The sequence below is a fragment of the Lathyrus oleraceus genome, chromosome 3 (assembly GCF_024323335.1).
Source record: "Lathyrus oleraceus cultivar Zhongwan6 chromosome 3, CAAS_Psat_ZW6_1.0, whole genome shotgun sequence".
Lineage (NCBI taxonomy): Eukaryota > Viridiplantae > Streptophyta > Magnoliopsida > Fabales > Fabaceae > Lathyrus > Lathyrus oleraceus.
In genome coordinates, this window is record NC_066581.1 from 176,321,330 (window position 1) to 176,328,852 (window position 7,523).

The 7,523-nt window shown below is 30.2% G+C and overlaps 2 long non-coding RNA genes across 2 annotated transcripts; both read right to left on the bottom strand.

Annotated features, from left to right (window-relative positions):
* Positions 1-454: 454 nt before the first annotated feature.
* On the bottom strand, positions 455-1,518 carry LOC127129034 (uncharacterized). Its single transcript, XR_007806122.1, has 3 exons — positions 1,462-1,518; positions 717-821; positions 455-587 (listed from the first exon to the last, which is right to left on the bottom strand). It is a non-coding gene; the product is annotated as an uncharacterized LOC127129034 (long non-coding RNA).
* Positions 1,519-2,179: 661 nt separating this feature from the next.
* Positions 2,180-3,882, bottom strand: LOC127129035 (uncharacterized). Its single transcript, XR_007806123.1, has 4 exons — positions 3,272-3,882; positions 2,690-2,777; positions 2,433-2,592; positions 2,180-2,342 (listed from the first exon to the last, which is right to left on the bottom strand). It is a non-coding gene; the product is annotated as an uncharacterized LOC127129035 (long non-coding RNA).
* Between the last annotated feature and the right edge of the window lie 3,641 nt (positions 3,883-7,523).

The window sequence follows — 7,523 nt, forward strand, 5'->3', positions numbered from 1 at the left end:
AGGTGAGCATATGCTTGCAGATATACAGCAGTTACGGATTTACTTACCATTTCACAGAACTTATGGGTCAGTACCGGGGACGTTTGGGGGATGACTGATGTTCCAATCCACTCGTGCTGTTGTCACATCTCCTGACGAAATGATCAAGAGTTTTCTGCTTTGCAGGGCTTCTCGATGGCGGTTGATCATCTGAGACCTTTAAGGTGTTCTCATGACCATCACAGATTGTTGTTGAAACTGAACTATCTATCAGCTAAGCTTAGCAATGAGATATTTTCATTTAAGAGATATTTTCTTTTAAGAGATAATCTATCATAAATTTTATGATATCACCACAATTCCTAAAACAATACCGTGCTTGTACTCTCTTACTGTTGATGCTGATTTTATTTAAATTACAACAGCATGATCACGATTTTCCTTTCTTTTCAACTTAACAGCAACCATGTTTGAAAATATACCTATCCAATTCTATGAACACGGTCTTCGGCCTGAATTAGATCACCAGGAGTCCAAGACAATTCTGCAAAGAGGACGGTGCTGGCAGCAGTCAATGTTAACCCGACACCTCCAGCTTTGATAGATAGCTGCAGGACAACAAAATCAACAGGAAATTATCATCTCTAAATTGAGCCACATTTTACACCAGATAGTCCAAACTAAACAGATCAAACAGAAAAATGATTACAACAAAAATAGGAATCAAATTGCAATACCACTGCTGCCTTGATAGAATCTTTTTCCTGAAACTCTGTAACCAACTGTTGCCTTGATCCAGAAGGTGTACCTCCATCAATCCGGATACAACCAACCTTTTTTTTCTGGAAATTTTGAACAGTTCTCATAAGTGTTTATCATCACTTATTGATGAAATATTTAAAATATAAGAAACTTGCAACCTGCCTGCAACAATCATTACATACATAGAATTACCACATGTTATGGTGATCAACAGCTTGATTTAATCACAAGCAGAAGAAAAAAAAGTAAGGTAAGAAAATTGAAGCGGACACCTTTTTAATTAAGATTACAAAATAAATTGTAGCATTATGCCCTACATTGTCTCTTTCGGTACTATATTTGCACGTCAAGATCTATGGTTTGGAAACATAATTTAGATATTAAAAATACCATTGCACTAGGGAATGTGTACTTTAATTAACTAGTGTTGAAGTTTCACAAATTTGTTTCATGGAAGGTTAACCATCACAAATATTTCGAGCACTGAACATAAACTAACTACATATAGGAACTTGAAGGGATCAAAATTAAGGAGATGAGATACACATTACAACAAAGTAATATCTTATATATCCTTGTAGAATTAAAGGCATAAATGTGCGTTGAGTGAGAAAGCTAAAACAAGATCCAAAGTTTTTAATGCTATTTAAGTTCATATAGATCGCAGCAGTTGAAAGTATTAATCTTCAACTGCTTTAAAGGGAAGAAGCTGCGGCATACCTCGATTACAGTTCCAAGATAATCAAGAACAGCTGGAATCTTGGCTTCAGCAGAATCAGTATAAATCTGGAATTGAATGAATCAAAGGTTCAGTGTTAAATCACACAACAGTCATAATGTTGAAGATCCAACCCTATAAAATGAAGAAACTTGCCAAGAGGGTGAATCAGAAGTTGAGTCCTAGATACTATGGACCTTATGAGATACTGCAGAAGATTGGGGCAGTAGCCTACAAGCTGAAGCTGCCTGAAGATACTAGAGTACAGCCTGTTTTTCATGCCTCTCTTCTAAAGAGAGCTATCACACCTTCTTTGGAACCCCAGCCCCTACCAGCATGTATGAACGAGGAATGGCATCTTGAGCCTACTCCTGAGAAGATTATAGAGGCCAGGAGAAATGAACAAGGGGAATTAGAGGTTTTAGTGAAGTGGAAAAACCTCCTTGATTTTGAAAATTCTTGGGAATAAGAAACAAGATGAAGACAGAATTTCCAGCTAGGAGAAATCCCCCCTAGGAGAGTCAGGCCTCTCGAAGTGCCTATTTTCAGATTTTTACTTCATCTTTTCTGCACTTTTGTATTACTAGATTCCCATTTGAACATCTAGTACTGAATCACAATTATTCCTCATAATCATTATTCTGTGTACTTGTCTTTTATTTTTCCTAATTGATTCTATCAGTGACAACCCCAGCAATAAATGTCTGTTTGAATTTTATATATAAAGAATGAAGTGTCACCGGAAGGAAAGCCAAGATTGAGAATGGCCAGCCATGTATCACACCAATAGCAGAGACAACAACTGCTGCAGCATGTTTATCAAGAAGAAATAAACCCGAAGCAAGAGAGATTGCATACATGGGAAACGAACTTGACAAGAAACCTGAACAATGAAATACTTTATGTGAGGTTGAGAATCATCATCAAATGCAAGTATGTATAATTATGAGACAAAAAAGAGCAAAAGTCTCACTTGTGCTAGCAAAGAAATAGTCGTTGGTTAAGCACGGCATAGCAAGTGTATAAGAAGCAAGTCGTTTTCCATACTTTCTCGAAAGAGCTACCACAAGAACAGTCTACGTGGAAAGCGAGAGAAAACCAACAAAAAATCTCACAGCATAGAACACTCTAACCTACAACAGTAAAAGACAAAGGTGTCATGAAGAGCATATGCAAGGAGAAAACTTCAATCTACAACAAATCAATAACCAAGCACGAGTGCAATCTTACTTTTTGATCACCAAACAACCACAAAGTTGGTCGAGCCACTATTTCATGAAATAAAAGGTACAAATACGAGAGAAGAGAAAATTGTGAACTGCAAAACAAACACACCAGAACTCCATTGTCAATACCGTAGCGAAAAAAATAGCTTAAACTAAACCTAAAATATCCCCAGCCAATACTGGGTATTGAATCGCAAACTATAAAAGAAAAATATAGTTTCAAGTCGCATAGAGACTTGGGGAATTGAGCTAACAGAACTATAAAAGAAAAATATTTTCAAAAAAAATCAACTACTGTTATTTCAAGTTCAAGAAATCGTCAATTCTGATAGTTTCAGAAGAAAACCAAACACACAGACACACTTCTATCATATGTTTGAAAGAGAGAAAATCAATAACATTCAACACCGTAAATCCAAACAAACTAACAAAGACAGGAAGAAAACTGAACCATACAAGATGAAAGTAATGATTTAATTAATAAAAAGACGTCGATACAACGAATTGAAACAATGAACCAATTCGACAAATTGAAACACCGAATCAAAAATACAAATAGAGGGAGAGAAGAAAAGCATATTCGAACCTAAAAATAGATTTCTTTGATGAAGAGAATGTCAATCGAACCCTTGAAGCGATGAGAAGAAGAAGCATTTCTTAAACTCTTTAATGAGAAACGATGAAAAGCAATTTCTAGAAGCGATTTTGGGGAGTGATTTCTGGAAGTGATTGTGGGAAACAATGAGAAACGGTGAGTACGAGTGATTTCTGGAAAGGGTGGGAACAAAACTCAAAATCAAGAACATTACCCTAGCGATTTCTGGAAACGAATTGATTTCTGGAAGCGATTACCTTAGGGATTTCTGGAAGCAAGAGTTTGAGAGAAAACTGAAGCTGAAGCGTGAGTTTACTGAAGCGATTACCTTTACTGAAGAAAAGTAAGAACAACAACGAATGAATCAACTTTAATATCCAAAGCAGCGTAAAAGAGAGTATAGAAAACGGTAAAGAAGAATGATGAAGCCGTTGTGGGTTGTGAAGATTTCCGAGCAATCACGTTCTTTGTTCCTTTTTCACTATTTCTTGCACTTCATCGATGATGAAAAGTTTCTAAAATGTGAAATGAAAAGAAAATTTGGAACATGAGAAGTCATGGTTATATTTTAGGCGGTAATGATAAATTGTACTTAGGGATTCCTAAATTTACACCCTATTTTAATATAACGGGTTTAATATAAATTTAGTCATTTATATTGTTATAATTATACACCCTATTTTTAAATATAGGGTGTCTATTGTTATATTAATATTCCAAAATTTACACTCTATTTTAATATAACGGGTTTAATATAAATTTAGTCATTTATATTGTTATAATTATACACCCTATTTTTAAATATAGGGTGTCTATTGTTATATATTAATATTAAAATTTATTATTTTTTTAAGAAAATTTAAGATTAAACAAATAAGAATAATAAAAGTTATTGTTTAAGGCACGAATATTTTATTTTTATTTTTAAATTTACACCCTTTTTTTGAATATCAGGTGTAATATACAGTTGATAATAAATAATATTTGAATTTACACCCGTTATTTAAAAATAGGGTGTCTATTGTTACGTACTAAAATTCAAAATAAGACTTTATTTACAAAACTGCCACCGCATTTGCTTTTTACACCCGTTTTTTGTAAAACGGGTGTAAATTTACAAATTATATTATTCTTTTTGTACTAGTGATGTGGTTATCATAACCTTAACTTGACACTTTGTGATATTGCAAATTCTTGTACTAAAACTAAAGATTTTTTTGGAGTGTTACAACATATTTATACTGTATTTTCTCATTCGACAAAACGTTGGAAAATTCTTAGACACAATGTGAAAGGTTTAACTATTAAACCATTATCACAAACACGTTGGGAAAGTCATGTGAATAGTGTATATGAAGTTAAATCTCAAACTTCATATGTAAGAGAAACAATACTTCAACTAGTTGAACAAGATAATGATCCCAAAATTAAGAGTGAAGTCGAATCTTTAGTAATTCATGGAATTATAAACTTTGTATAACTTTGTATTTTTAGTAGCTATGATGATTTAGTTTGAATTGTTAAATTTTGTTAATGAAAATAGCAAAGGTTTGCAAAAAAAAACATGCGTATTGATGTGGCTATAGAACTAGTAAAAGGTTTGATCAATTATTTGAAAAAATATAGAGAATCTGGATTTGTAAATGCTAAGGTTAGTGCTGAAAAGATTGAGAATGAAATGGAGATTGAATGTCAAATTCGTGGAAAACAACACTATGATGAAAATTTATCTCAACCTACACAACTGAATCTTGAATCTGCTAAAGAGTCTTTTCAAAATTACTATTTCTTATATATTCTAGATCAAATAACTGTCTAACTTGATAGAACATTTGAGCTGTATAGCACGTATGAAAATATTTTTGGATTTTTGATTAGTATTGAAAGGCTTAGATTATTATCTGATAGGAATTTGAAAGCATGTTGTAAATATCTTGAAACTTGTTTAAAATATGATGATTCTCTTGATCTTGATGGTGAAAATTTGTTTGAAGAATTGAAAGTTATTAGAGAAGTTTTAACATTTGAATCAAAATCAAGCGATATGATATTGAGTTCTTTAAAGACTTTTAATTATTTTTCTAATGCATGCATACCTTATAGAATAATATTGACTACTTCTATAAGTGTTGCATGTGCTGAAAGAAGTTTTTCTAAATTAAAGTTATTAATTTTTTTTTTAGATCTACTATGTCACAAGATAGATTAAATAGTCCTGCGTTGATTTCAATTTGAAAATAATTTTTTGAAGAACCTTGATTATGAACGAATTATTAACGACTTTGCAACAAAAATGCTAAGAGAATGATATTTATATAATTTAAAGGTTTGGTCTTTTTTTTATAGGAAAATAGATCGAATCAAGAAGAAGAAAAAGAAAAAGAAGAAATCTGTTTATAGTGATTTATGTTTTGATTTAGTATAAACATTGATTCAAAGATTCATAATTGTATTCTTTTTGCACAATATCAAATGAAAATGTGTTTTTTATTCAATTATTTCTTTTATCCTTATATATTTATTATTAAAAAAAATATAGGTCACCACTCATTTGATTCGCTCAAAACATCCAAATTCAAAGGGTCGGCCATATATATATATATATATATATATATATATATATATATATATATATATATATATATATATATATATATATATATATATATATATATATATATATATATATATATATATATATATATATATATATATATATATATATATTATTCTGAAGTGACACATTTTAACATTCACTTATATTTGAATTCATAATAAACTAATTAATTAATTAATTGATTTTTAAATTAAATTTACTAATTTGTTTAACTTTGTTTATTCTCTTAATTAATTAAAACTATTAATTAATTAAAAATTAATATAATTAATTATTAAAAGTTAATATAATTAATTTATATATTCACATAATAATGATTAAAATTCATAATTATATAATATTTAAATATAAAACATTCCAAATTAATTTAGTTCACTTAATTCTTACCCTAATAAATATTTTAAAATCAATATAATAATTATTTCAATCTTTAAATTTCTGTTATATTATATTTTGATATTACTCCTTAAATTTTATTATTATATTTTGATATTATTTAATTTATTTCAAAAAATCAATTTCCTTAATTAGTAAAATTTTAATTTTAAGATAAAAAAAATTGTTAAAACTTAGTGAAATGTGTGGACAGTGAATATGAGAATGTGTATAAGTGGGTCTGTGGGGGTGCCCTCTAACGGCGCACATGGGATAGGGTTTGACACTTTAAAAGGCTATACATAACCCAACAAACTCACATGGCTTATTCCGTGGGGCCTCACACTTCTACCTAACCAATCTCCCCACATGCATCTCTTACGTAGGTCCCACTTACCTTTCTACCTATACCCAAATTTGTGGGGCTGGGAAAAAGGAAAAAGTGAAAAGATATCACCTTTCACACCTTTTTTGGTATTCTTAATTCTTGTATTAATTAATTGCTTCCTAATATGCTGTTATATGGAGTTGTTTGTTATGCTAACTAACCACAGCGATATTTTTTTTAAATACTATTCATTACTAATTTTAAAATAAACATATAGTCACTCTTTCTAATCACTTGTTCTAAATAAAAATTTAATATGAATCTTGTCTAGATGATCAAAAAACTAGTTAGGTGATGTGTCATAAAAAAAAAACTAGTTAGGTCCAATTCTTAAGAAAATAATTAAATTCATTAATTTTAATATTAAAATTAATATTTTTTTAAACAATTTATAATTAAAAATTAATATTTCACACCTTTTTAAAAATGCTAAATTTTTGTATTTTTTTAAAATATATTTTATGAAATAGGTAAAAACAACTTCGATTGGCGATCTTTTTTAAATAACTATATTTAGAAAAAAAATCTCAAATAACCACTAGCCACAGTATGTGGCGCATGCACTCTTTTTTTTACCTTAGACGTTAATACTTATGGCGCATGTATATATGTAATGCCAAAGGCTATGGCGCATGCATGCAAGCTTTATGAGCATTTGTCATTGCTTATGGCTTCTATGTTGTTTTATTTTTTATAATAATTATTTTAATAATAAAAATATATTTAATAAAAAATTAAATTATAATATTATTCCATCAAATAGAATTACAATGATCGGAGAGAATTCTAATGACCCGCTCGATCGTAGCGTCCACTGGTTCCACACCCCCGCGTTTTCACTTGTCTTCGAGGCCTCTCACGAT